We start from the raw sequence: 13,620 nt of genomic DNA on the forward strand, positions 1-13,620 counted from the left end.
ATAATAGTTTTTCTGGCATTTTTTCCCTTCCCTTGGCCAGTTTGTCAGAGAACCTCACTTACACCATGTGGAGCTGTACCACATGATGCACACACGATGGAGCTGTACCATGAAGACTTTCTGATACATATTCATAGCAGATTCTTGGCTTATCTCTGAGCAACATTCACACATGCTGCTTACTTGAGCTGTTGTTGGTTTTCTTTTTTGGTTATTTTATTTTTTTTTAATGCTTAACATATGAAAGTTTAATCACAAAGTTGCCTAATGTTTGTTTCTTACAAAAAGAATTGTTAGTGCTCAACAAAATTCTCTAAAGATTTTTCATAAATACCATGCTGCTTGAGATGTATTGAATTTAGATCAACTGTACTGAAACACAGCACTGCCACTCATCAGGTCTTCCCAAGGTCAAATATTAGGTTAAAAGCTATTGATAGGACAACAACATGGCATGAGGCAGGGGAACTTGGTGCGTGTACAGGCAGAATACTGGGAAATGTTGCCTTCTCAGTGATAATGGCTAGGACATGGGGTTAAATACGAGCAGGCAGTACGTTCTCTTCTGGAAGCCCAAAGAACAGATAAACCAAGCTACAAGCTCTTGAGTAGCTGGGAAGGGGAAGATAACAGCAGCAAGGGTCTGTCTGCTGGGCAGTTTCAGACTGGAGTCTGCCTTGAGTCTGTGCAGGTTCAGGCAGCAAAGCACTGCTCGGCACACTGGGCAGAGGGAAATATTTGCCTCCACTAACATTCACCATCGCCCTGCCTCCTAGAAACCAGGCAGGCTCTTACGTATGCAGACCTTTTCTTGTATTTCCAGGGAAATACAGCAGCCTGGTGGCTGCTGCTAGAACTGCTGCGGTGGTCTGAGGGCAGGTGTGAGCATCAGGAGGAGGCTGCCAGGAGGAGAAGGGGATTTAGGTAGTGGATGCAACTTCAGCACGGAGGAAGGTGCAAGGGATGCAGCAGCCGCCGGGATCTGGGAAATACAGGAAAGAATCATATCCTAGGGATGCTTAATGTGGGTAGGGGATTTATAGCTGCATTACAGGAAAGACAGATCATACAGGGTGTCTAGCTATCCAGCGCTGCTAAGTGCAGCTGCATCCCCTGTAGGTGCCTAAAATTGCCTTGAACCTTCAGAGGGAAAGGTGGTTGATGTGGATTGCTGGGAAAGCCTGACAAAACAGGCTTTCACCTCATCTAAGCCAGCAGGGATGTGATTAGATAGAGGCAAAACTCAGTCAGACCTATCCTGACAGAGGAAACAAAGGCAGGAGAGGATAATGCATGCTGCAGTGTGGTCCAGGATGGAAGCACGCCACTGTGGTTTGAATAAAAAAAGATTCCAGAGAGGGAAAAAAAAAAAACTCTCAACAACACTAACAATTGCCCATGCCTCTGCCTGAAGCAATGTTGAGAGAGAGAGGCACTAAAGCACTCCAGACAGGTTGGGGAATTGTCTTTAGGCTCAGCTAGACACAGAAACAGCAGCCTGCTGGTGACAGTCCTCCTATGGGCTCCAGACATCCCTTACAGTGCAGACTTCTAAGATAACGCGATCCCAGACCAGTTCCTAAGGATAAGAGGTTTGGTGTTAGGAAAGGTGGTACTCAGGAGATAAAAACCTCATCAGAGGTGTGATGCATGTTTCATAATCTCCTCCTAACTCCAGTAATTGAATCCTAATGCCAATGATGGCTCCTCCACTGGCCTGGCACCTTAGCTGCCTGGATGAGGAAGGTTCAGATGTTGTGGAGAAACAGCACTTGCTTTGTATAACATCCTGGAAGAAAAGAAGGACAAACAATCTGCAGAGCAATCTCCTTTTTGGTGCTCCACTAGCCCAGTGTGATGCCATGTGCCTAAACACAGTGCACAGGGTGCCCTGCTGTGCTGGAAACACATAATCTGATGGGTGTTCACATTCTGATTTCCCTTCCAATTTTCTTCCCACCAGGCACAAGCTGGAAGTGTCTCTGCCCCACACCTACCACGGAACAGGCACTCTCTGCTCCCCAAGGGCCCCATGTGCCCCTTGCATGTAGCAGCCAGCCCATGGCACCCAGCCCCTTCTTTCAGCTTGCCCAGTCACTGCCTTTGAAATTAGTATGACATGCAGATATATATATAAAGCTGAATAAAATTGTCATATTACAGACATGCACTGAGATCTTAAGAAAGAAGGTGGAAGACCAAGTTTTAATAATAAAGCAAGAGATATAAATAATTAAGCAGCAATCTAGCTGTTTCTTGACATCTTGTTGGGTGGTGCTACGTTGCTGTCTGCTGCAGAAGTCTAGAGTGGGACTCCACAGTATGTTCAGCTGCCTGATCCTAGCATCTCAGCCACAGCACAGCTTTAATGAAAATGCCCTTTCAAAGTGAACGTGCAAAATGAACCAAGTTTCTGAGAGGAGCCAGGCCAAAGGCATTGCTCCACAGCACAAGATGCATCGCATAATTCCTGTCAAGTCATTGCCCTCCTCCTCCCCATCTGCTTCCCCTCTCCCTCCTCCCCTGTCCTCTGCACACCCTGTCCTCTCACAGCAGCAGAGTCCCCAGCACATCCCAGCCTTCGTCCCTGAGGGCTTCTATATGCAATGCTCATTTGATTATTATGTATGTGACCTCTCATGTCCTCGAGCTATTCATGTGCTTTGGCTGAAGGGTAGGCTCAAGAGGGAGTTTCTGCCAGACATCTGTGACCTTTCCTGTGGCCTGAGCTTTCAGGCATTAAAAAGCAAAGCATCCTTTGCTAATGAGCTGGTCCTGGGCTGGAAGAACAAGCCATCTCTATTCCTGCCTGCTCCCTTCCTCAGCCTTCACCAACAGCAGCTGGAGCTGTGCCGAGTGGGTAGGTGTTAATACAGTGCCACAGAGCAAGGGCTGGTGATCCCAGACCAGATTGCCACTCAGAAAGGCTTTTTTTCTTCTCCTGTTGTAGCTAATGCCTCTTGACCCTTCCAAAACAGAACGTCTGGGATGTCAAGGCACCTCTGTGTAGCTTTGAGACACAGGAGGCAAGAGAATGGGGCTGGCAACAGGGGTTTGTCCTGTGGAAGGACTAAAATACTTCATCTTCGTGACTCTTCTTGAGGGTTTTACACTAATGTAAACAACTTCAGCTCTTCCAGAAGTGAATGCAAGTAACGGAGACCTTTGAGGATGCTGAAAGTCATTTATGAAGGAGAATGAGTCACTCTGTGCTTTGTGGCATCCCAAACTCTTTATGTTGTAGTCCCATATGTCCATAAATCTCCCAGTCCAGCACTGCTGGCATATCTGCTGATGTCCTTTGTAGACCTGAAGTAAACAATAGCCATTCACCACAAAGATCTTCCAAAACGAGAAATTAAGTAACTTACTCCCCAAACATAGCAACTGTCATGCAAGACCCTTGTAATAATTGCACTAGGATGCCAATGTCAAGGAGAGCAAGAGCTACACAGAGTGTGATGGTGAAAGGATCCAAATGTATTACACAGCATGGGTCTTTACTGACACACACAATCCCACCACACATCCCTGACCTCTCCTGTTTGTCCAAGATTGTTTTTCAGCCTCCTGTAAAAATGCATCCTCTTAGATGATGGCATCTTCAGTGGTCAGTGTGTGGTGTGGACCAGAAGGACAATCATACTTACATTTTCTCTCCTGACAACAGTAGGTGCCAGCCACATAACCTATCTAGACCTAGGATTTAAAAGGAACAGATGGGACCCAAGGCAGATCTACAGGTGTACATCAAAATAGTAAGAGAGGTCTCAAGGGGAGAGGGCAGTTCTCAATCAGTCTGTAGAAGGAGAAGTTATATCCCAGGGAGGTATTAACATTCCATGGCCTTTCTGGAAACTGCATCTCAGCCCATCACCCTGATCAGCATACCACTTGCACCCCCCATGCAGCACTGTGACCAGAAAACAGTGAGGGGGATGCTTCAGCACTTCTTGCAGTGGTGGAAGATACTGTATTTGAATTTTCCAGCTGCTGAGCCTCCTTCCTCCTCTTTGCTGTCAACACCTAGGAAATGCCTTGATTTAAGTCATTACTGGAATGTCTGTTTTATCTTTGACATGCTCTTCCAAGCTGATAACTCTGAAGTGTAAATTCAAATTGTAACTGCTTAGTAATGGCAATTCATGACCAAGGAATGATCCAGATGGAGGGCAAGAAGGCCTCATTGCAGAACAGGTCAAACTGTCTGAGAGCAAAAATGCCAGAAACTTCTGGTGGTAGGATGCTGCTCAATGCATTGTTTATTTTATCTTTTCATACTTAAGCCCAAACTTGTATTTAATTCAAGGGGTAAAGTAGAAATTTACTTTATTTACTGGGGACTGAGATTTTTGGGTTCCTCAGTATTGAAGACAAAACTTAGCAGTTCTAGAAAAGAGTGTTGAACTGTTGAACAAGCTGCCCTGAAATTTCTTTGTGGTACAAGGGTGTTAGAGTGCACTGGTAGATGTGGCAAAGGCATTTTGCAAAGACATATGCAGAAAACAAAGCATACTGTAGTACTACTGAGTCAATGACTGCAGTGCTCTGTGCTGAATGCATGGTTAAGGTGCCTGATCCTCTGTCCCAGCTGTAGTATCTGTCAGCTTTGATTCTTCAACAGTGCTTCAGTTTTTCTTTAGGAGACATCAGTCCATGTGATGGAGAACTGTTTCAAGAATGGTTGCAAATTTGTTCCCCAGAGATCATCTGCCAAGTAAAAGGTGCCTTAGGGACTAGAGATCTTGAATGTTTGATGGAGGCTTAATCCAAATTCTTTAGGTCAAGCCCCTCTCAGCACATCTGCAGCATAAGCTCTTTGCTCATGTGCAAAATCCAACAACCTGGTCTTGAAATTCTGGCTGCTGAAAAATCCCAAGCCACGTTCCTGGGGAAAGTGTAGGGAAAAGCCTATGGTTGCCAGGAAATGCCCCTTCTGCCTTCTCCCAGCCTTTTTTTTCCCACTTCAGTTTTCTTTTGCTGCTGGGTGAATCCATTTTATTAACAGCTCTTCATAAAACCTGGCAGCATTTGAAAGACTGCAATGTTTGCCTCTGAATATCAATAAGCAAACGCCTCTCCAGCCTAGGGAAGATATGAAGGAAGAAAGAGAGAAGCTCTGAGGATCAGCGATCAATGCCAGCTCCACAGGGAGCCCAAGTTTAGGAGATTTGTTATTGAAATATTAACTGTATTCCCGCCCAGAGTGGGCTGAGAGGGAGTGGAGCTGCCTGGCAGCTGAAGGATTGTGTGGTCATGATGGCTGGTGGCACCCCCTGGACATCTCCTCCCACCCACCCACCCCTGATGCCAGCACCAGTATTCATGGCCAGCTGGGTGTGCGATGGAAAGGAACTGTGCTTTTCTTCCTATCCAGTCTGTTTTTGCAGGTGAAATGTTGGCAGAATTAGGACTGAAATGGCCCTTCATCTACACTGGAATGGAAGAATAGGTCAGGGCATGAATCTAGACAGTGGCCAGGCTGTTCAGGCTCCTGTTGCTTGGGCTTAGCTCCAAGAGCTTAGCAAGATTCAGGAGGGCAATGATGGTATGGCAGAAGTGGAGACAGGCAGGAATTCTTTACTGAATCAGTTTTGATGCAGTTTTGTGTTTGTTTGTTTTGTAGAGAATACCATTCCATCAAAATCCTTCACAAGAGCACATTGGTTCAATGAAATATTCATGTGAAAGCAGTTTCCTTGTTCCAGGAGCAAACTTTCAAAGAGTGAGTGGCAGACCAAAATATCTTGTTGTCCAGTGCTTGGGGCATTGACATAAGTCTCGAGAGACCTAATTTTTAATCCTCCAGAAAGGGCAAGTCCCTCCACATGGCAAATTCCCTGTACAAGATACTTGCTTTTTTGACTGGCTCACCAGCACATTGTTTTTGACCTGAGATCCCATCCTAGACATTGGCATTCTTCCCAGTTCAGGTCTGATGGAGACACTCCAGAAAGACATTTCACTTTTGACAAAAATAAACAAACAAGGCTGGCAAAAATATTTTATTTAGTGAATTCCCTGATCAGCCTCTTGGCTTTCTCCATCCCATCCAAAATCTGCTTCTGTTCCTGCAAATAAAGCCTGCAGGCACCCTCCTTTGGCTAACCACAGAGCTGCTTGTGCCTGTGCTTCCAAATGGATAGAGCCACAGCAATTAGGCATCTGGTTCTTCAGAGTTGCTGCTACCCCTGGGATCCTGGGTGAGGGATGCCCAGATAAACCTCTCTGCAGAGGAATGATATGAGTGTAATCCTGAACTGCAGAGTCTATTTGAACAACAGGGAACAACAGCTTGGAGGTGATGGAGAAGATCCACTCAGGGGCAATCCCTTACCTGGGGGATATCCCAGGGAGCAGCAAAGAGAATGTCCGTGCTTACCTCTCTGTGAATACTCACTGGCTTGCAGCTGCTCTGATGGTTTGAAGGGCTCTTGCAACAGAGTTAGGAGGTGCTGATGACACACGCAGCACTGCTACAGTGGGATGGGTAGCCAGAGGTGCCAGGCTAGTCCCCAGTGCCACAAACACTTCTGTAGGGCTATTCCAGGTCATTTAATCTCAAACCAGTGTCTGTTCTCCCTGTGACTGAGAGGAAGGCTTGCAGAGCGAATTTTTGTCCCGGCTGTCCTTGTATCACCTGGAACGATCCCAGTGTCCCAGTTAGAGCAGCTCCAAGGCCACTTGTCTCTGCTGGAACATGACTCTGGTGGGGCACCATGGGGATGCAGAGCTTCTGGCTTTGCCTGTGTAACAGACACCACACTGCAGAAACACTGTCAGTCCAATGCTTCCTCCTTTCCAGATATTTATTATCTCTGTTTGCATTTTCCTCATGTCCGACAATGAAAATCAATACAGTCAGGTTTGCTCTTGCTGGGAGCTGCTGCTTCTTTCAGTCCCCTCTATCTCCAAAACATGGTTTCATATTCGGGTGGAAAGATTTACTTCTCTGTGGACAGCTGCCTACACTGTGATTTCACCTGAACATTGCAGAGACCTTCCTTGACATCCAAGGAGGAAAAATAAAGATACTGAGAGCAATTTGAAATGAACTGAGTTGGAAAGGGTGACTGTGCCAAAACACTGTAATTTAAAATTGCAAGATGTATCAGGGATGATCATGAAATGAAGAAGATAGATGTGGAAATATCTATTTGGCAACACAGAGAACACAGAAAGAAGAGAAAGTAGTAAATACTGTGAGAAGAATACCTCAAGCACTGTTAGCAAGGACTGGAACATGAGCAGGACTGAAGACACGCTTGGCTTTACAACCCTCAGTGATGGGCATAAGTCCTCTGTGCTTCCAGATGCATTCAACACCTAGTGGAAGAGCTTCATCACTTCTTTCTTCCACCTTCTGCTGCTCCTGGGTCACCCAAGTATGACAGTATAGCTGATGACAATATTTGGAGGGTCACTGCTTTGAGGAACTGGACCAGACTTCTCTAAAATGGTCTCAAGTTATTATCTGTCTCCCCACCTGCACCAAAAAAAGGAGAGTGTTAGAAGAGCTTAGACTATGTTTGGTTAAGGAGAGGTAGCAGTAGTGTTCTGCCTTTCCGTGCCCTATCCAGGTTAGTCCTGCTCCTCATCCACAGCATGCAAAGCTCAGAAATGCCAACCACTCCAGCTGAGTCTGCTTTCCCACCAACAAAGCAGCCAGATCAATGTCTCGCAGACTCAGGTGAGGGCTCTCCCTGCACAACATGGCTTCCCCCAATCTTTGGAATGGTTGAAGCATCCGTGGCTGCAGATTTGCTGTGCTTTCCCCATTTCAAAGAGCAGCCAGCATGAAGAAACATCAAAGGGGACTTTCCAGTCTGCACTTCCTAAAACACAGCACTAGGCAACAGCAGATGGGAGCTGGCATTATTAAATATGCATAACCTCCTGGATCACAAGGTAGCACTTAGCTATCCTCTAATTAAAAGGCAGCTGCTTCCTAATACAGTAGAAAAAGCCTGCTAGAAGACATTAGATTTTTCCCTGCATGTTGGCTGATGGATCAGGAGCCATGTGGCCCTTTCCTGCCCAGCTCAGAGAGGCCATCAGTGCCTTTAAACCTCCTGCAGTCTCTTTCCAGAAATGCTGAGGATCTCGTATCAATACACAGCAACCAGGCAGACAGTTGTGATCTCACTTGATTTGCTCACCCAGCACTGAAAAGGTTAATGATGAGAATAGACGGAAGCACTTCTGGCCATCCATGCTAGCTACAGAGCAGCTTTCTGCACAGAAGAGCTTGGAATGAATAAAAGAAATATTGTTGCACTGAGTCAGTCCCTCTAGCAGTGAGTTCTGTCTTCCCACTGGTTATTTTCATTAATTTATTACATTTGTATTCACAGAACATGCAAGCATCCCAGTCATGGTCCAAGATCTCACTATGCTGGGGTCTGAACAAACGAAACAGAAGACAGTTCCTTCCCCAAAGATCTTCAAGTACAGAAATAAGAGAAGAGATGGTTGTAGCCAGCAAGCCACAGGGTGCAGGGAGATTGTCCTGGCCAGGATGGGGCTGCAGGTGGAATACATTTTGGTGAACTACTGTCAGATTGCATGCCAGTGTGATGTCAAAGGTGTCTTTTGCATCATGCCCTTGTGCATGGGATATGCAAACCCCAAGCGGGTCTTCAAAGTGATCTTCCTCTAGAGGACAAGTTCTGATCTGTGGGCTCAGCTGGGATGGATGAGCCTTCCCCCAGTCCCAGCACCCCCTTTTTCCTCAGAGAAGGAAGCAGATGATGAAGGAGGTATTGCAGCAATTTCTGGGACATTAGCACCTGATTGCTGACCAGAGCCTGGGGGTGCTGCCCAGAGCATCTCCCCTTGTCCCCCACCAGAAAGTGTCCTGCTAAGGACAAGAGCAGATATGAGAGCCTACAGGAGGGAACTGCACGCAGGTTCTCATGCTCGGCGCTATCCTCTATGGCACTGTGGGATCAAAGAGACACTGACTCACAGTCAGCAAGATGCAGATTGCATGTTAAGTGGCTGCATACAGCTCCCAAATGAAGCTTCCTCTTAACAAGAACGGAGTCATTAGGGATAAGCCAGTTATTTATGCTACAGAAGAACAGAGATGATGCTGAGATAATATTCAAAGGTGCTTCCCATTCTAGCCATAATGAATCACAGCATTGTCCTGAGAGGGAGCGAAGAGCACTGTTTTGCCCCAGCTCTCAACCCCCAGCTGAGAGCCTTTCCTGGTGCCTTGTGAAACCAACATGCCCCCCCTACCCTCTTCCACCAGCTGTGAAAATGCCTAAAGACCAGGCATGGGAAGGATAGGGAGAGGGAAAGGGAGGGAAAAAGAAAAAGAAAAAAAACCACACTTGGATCTTATATATTTTTAATGCAAAAAAATTAAAAAGCAAACAAACCCTGGATCTATTTCAAAGCCAATGGGATGAAAAGAATTTGCAGTATAAATATAGTAGGCCTTTTTCCTTGCCTTTCTATTTATACCATTTCAGCTAAATCAAGGGATAAATTCTGCCCGGTATCTCCCAGCGTTATAGAGGCTTCACGGGTAATCACAGGCACCCAGGAGCGTGTGCGGTACTTAAGGTAAAGCAAAGCTAAAAGCTTTGCACGAGCAAGACCTGAGCTTGTTAGCAGATCTCAGATACGAACACTGCAGAGAGGGCTACGGTGATTTCTGCATAATCCCTCCCAAGGATGTGAGCTACTAAATCTTCAAATGTTTGTCAAAAGTAAACAAGGAAAAAAGGGTTAGTTAAGATGAAATAATGCACAGAAATGAGCCATCCTGGAATGAACGTAAGGAAGAGGAAACATAAGCTGAAACGTGGAGTAGAGTCTGCTGAAGGGATCGACGCCAGGGAGCAAGGCTGGGATCTCAGCACACAGCAGTCAGCCCTGATGGGGATCCCACATGGAATACGTTATGTTTCTCTGGTAGCTCCTGTGAGGACCACTGGAGTCCCCTCCCTGTGCACATGGGGGTGATGTTAGCCTGGGCAGAAGATGTAAGATGAGAAGCCTCCCTGTTCACAGCGGAGGGGTTGGACAGATAAGCAAAAAAAGGATTAAGCTGTGTAGGCGTAGAGCAAGGCACAGGGAGATGAAACCCTTGGGACATCATGTCATCACCTTCAGGCTAGAGGGAACAGTGCCAAATTCCCAGATCAAAGCATCTTTCTGACTGACAACATCCTGATGCACACCCCCTTGCTGTGCACACGTATGTGAGCTTGCACATCTCCCTCTCCACCAGGTTCCCCTACCCCCAACCAGAAAGCTAGATTTCAAGCACTGCTCTCCCAGCAGTAATCCAGGATGCATCCTATGTGTCCTGACCAGCTTCCCCGCATCCAGAGATAGGAGAAAAGATGTGGAATTTATGAGTAACCTTTTTGTTTTTCTCCTGTGAACTGTTTTCAACATTTAGAAATCATTTGAATATTATGCAAATTGAAGTGACTTGGCTTCCAAATATCATGAAAAATGCCCACTCTGGCAGTCTGTGCCATATGGAAATTACCTCTGCTGAGATGTTGTGAAATAAATCACCATTAAGGGAAGGATGGATTGGCCAAAAGTGAACAGCTGACATGCAGGAAACTAAGTTTGTGTTAACGCGTTTGGTCTGCAGGTTGCCAGGTCCACCAGGAGAGATCCTGTTCTGGGGGGAGGATGGGTGCTGACACCAGGCAGGGGCAGCAGGCTGCCTCTGGGCTTCCTAAACTGCCAGTTTGAAGGCAGGTCAGGGGAAGCTGCTGGTTCACTTCCATTTTAGCAAATCATATACTTCTGCATATGATACTTAGGAAATAATTTGTTTGGAACTGCTACATGAGTTGATGCTGCTGGACACCAAGTCAGTCTCCTCTGATAGCAGGGATGGTGATGGTTTAACTGGAGTCCAACGCCACAAGCACAGATAATGATTGTTGTCAGCTGTGCACCATCCATCCATCCACAATGGCAAACAGGCAGGGAGATGTTGTCCATGCACATTGCATGGGCAAGATAAATGAGACCTAGGAAGGAGGATACGGATATAAATGATAATAGCTGTGGGGAAACTGGGAGAGAGATGCATTGTGTCCCTAGAAGCGTGAATCAAGGCAGAAGCAGGAGAAACATGCCTGCTCTTGGTGCAGCTGCTTCCTAATACAATGGGAAAAGAAATGGTAGAAGACACTAGATTTTCCCTACATGAGGCCTGACAGAAGAGCCCAGTGGTCCTTTCTCATGGAAAGGGACGGGGGATTGTCCCACAGAGCTCACTGGACACTGGGCAGGGCCTGGAGTGGGGTGTGGTAAAGTACAGAGCTTCTGAGACCCCTCATCTCATTTTTATCAGAGGAAATAAATTTATTCCTGTAGCCCCTCTGCATTCAACGTAAATATTCTAGGTATAATTTACCACAGAACTAACTAACTCCCTCTGCTCCATAGATTCATTAAGGAGATTTTTCTCTGAATCATAGCTATTTGAGTTTTTTAGGTACAGGTAAAAACTTTGTTATTTATACACATGGGACAGAATCACCAGTTTGGTCTGCACTTGGCAAATGAACTGTTCAGGAAAATGTGCCCAATGGGATGAAGTTTTCTCAGCAGGTATGGTAGAGACACTGAATCCAGATGAAAGGAAGGAGTTCTGGGACTAGTGCTGCTTTCAAAGAGAAGAGAGATTTGGATGGATAGATCCTCTTCAGGAGTTACCTATCCCTTGGAAGAACCTCTAGTAAAAACATCTCCTAGTAGCAGGAAACTGGGAACTCGTCTGAGAAGTGGGAAGATTTGTTGGCATCCCATCCCAAACCTAGAAGCCATGCAATGCTGTCACCAATTCCAGTGCCCCAAAAGGAACTGGATGTATGAAAATAGAGGTGGAACAGTGAGCAAGGCTCAAAGACTCAGGAGGCTGATTAGCAGCAGTGGGTGAGCCAGGGAGCCCCACAGCTGCTGTCCCTGGCCTCAGTGCCCCCACTGAGGCCCAAGCGCACTGGGAATTCCTCATGGCTCTAGGCAGCACTGCAAGATTTTTCTCTTGGGCAGCAAAGCTGTTTGAAGTTGTTAAGTGCTCAGTAAGGGCTGAGGATTATCAGGCAGGTATTTCTGTGCTCATTTGGTAATGAAAAGCTTTGCATTCCCCTGTAACTGGAAGCCCCTTTGATGCAGAGGACAACACCAACTCTCTGCTTCATTAAATCCCATTATTAACATCCTCCTGCTCTGTTTAGCAGCTGATTTGGATTGAAATACAGCCTGCCCAAACCATCGGAGGAACCAAATTCTCTCCCCCTGATCCCCCTCCCCAACATCTCCACATTGTGAGCTGGGTTTTCTGCAGTCTGCAGTCCGAGGCAGGGCAGAAGCCTCCCTGGAGAGCACACCTAGACACATGCCTTTTTATTTTTTTCCTCTAACAAGCAGCAGGACGCTAAGTTGACTGCAGGCAGTGAATCAGAAATTGTAATTCTGTTGCTCTTCGTCCTGTGGGAATTCTCCCTCCTGACACCGGCTGGGTGAAAACAGCCCTTCCCAACTCCACCAGGAGCCAGGAGCCATGGCAAAATAAAGGGTTGGGGAAATGCAAGGGGAGAGGGGCTCTGGAGTCTATTTTCTCTCCTTTTTATGTTCCCACAATACCCAGCAAGCAATACTGCCTTTAAGGCAGAGTTTCTGATGCACTGGGAAGAGGAAAGGTTTATTTTGAGGTTTCCAGCCATTGTGTAAAATTCAAATCTCATTCAATAGCAGCTGGCTGGCTCAAGTATTAATGGATTTTGCTGTGAGGCTCTCTCATGCCCCTCACTGCCTTTCCCTCCGCACAATGTGTGGGACCACAGTATTTTGCCATCATTTCTGAGCAGACCCTCAGACTCTTGTGCTCTCCTATGCCCTGCTCCTCTCACCAGCCAGTTCCTCTCTTGTACTCTATTTCTCACTTTTGCAATGAATACCAGCCTACAGTGCTGTACCTTCTCTATCTTTTCCTGTTGCCCATCCAATGTGGCATCTCCATATAGCATTTCCCATTTTATCTGGAAAGAAAAGTCTCAATTTTTCCTCTGTATGTCAACTTCTCACATTGCTCCCAGCCTGTCAGACAGGGCCTTCAAACCTATTTTTCGACAATGCTCACCAGTATGGAGCCTGACCTGACTGCCAAGTCAAAGACCAAGCAAACCAGAAAAGGCAATAAAACAAGTCATTTTCCAATAACTCATGAAACCGTCAATGAAGCTTACACCGCAGCTGTATCATCTTCACCTACCTCACTCACTTCCTCCCCTTGCTCACTGACTTGTGCATGACAGCTCCTTGGGGATGGAGCTCAAGAGCTGCTGGAGCATCAGGTGAGGCCCTATGGCTGTCCACGAATGACTGAGCATGTGCTGAACACATAGCTGTATGCTCACATGGCTCTTTTGGGTTCTCAGGCAGTATCAACTTTAAAGAAAAATGCAGTCTGAAGAGGGAAATAAAACTGGAGAAATCTTGCTTTTAGGGCTGGCTGAGTGATGAGTTTCCTTTGAATGAAAATGTCAGTGGAAAGTGATTTTAATGTTTCCCTTATCATTTTCTTTTCTTCATTAAAAAAAAATAAAAAGGGGGGTTTATCTGAAATGCCTT

The 13,620-nt window shown here is 46.2% G+C and overlaps 1 long non-coding RNA gene across 1 annotated transcript in view; it reads right to left on the bottom strand.

Annotated features, from left to right (window-relative positions):
• LOC311446241 overlaps positions 1–13,306 on the bottom strand; it is a 36,924-nt gene extending 23,618 nt beyond the window's left edge. The window contains exon 1 of the long non-coding RNA XR_014698813.1: positions 13,262–13,306. This is a non-coding gene — a long non-coding RNA (uncharacterized lncRNA). The remainder of the gene's footprint in view (positions 1–13,261) is intronic.
• Positions 13,307–13,620: the final 314 nt, after the last annotated feature.

Source organism: Aythya ferina (assembly GCF_964211825.1).
Source record: "Aythya ferina genome assembly, chromosome: 17".
NCBI classification, from domain to species: domain Eukaryota; kingdom Metazoa; phylum Chordata; class Aves; order Anseriformes; family Anatidae; genus Aythya; species Aythya ferina.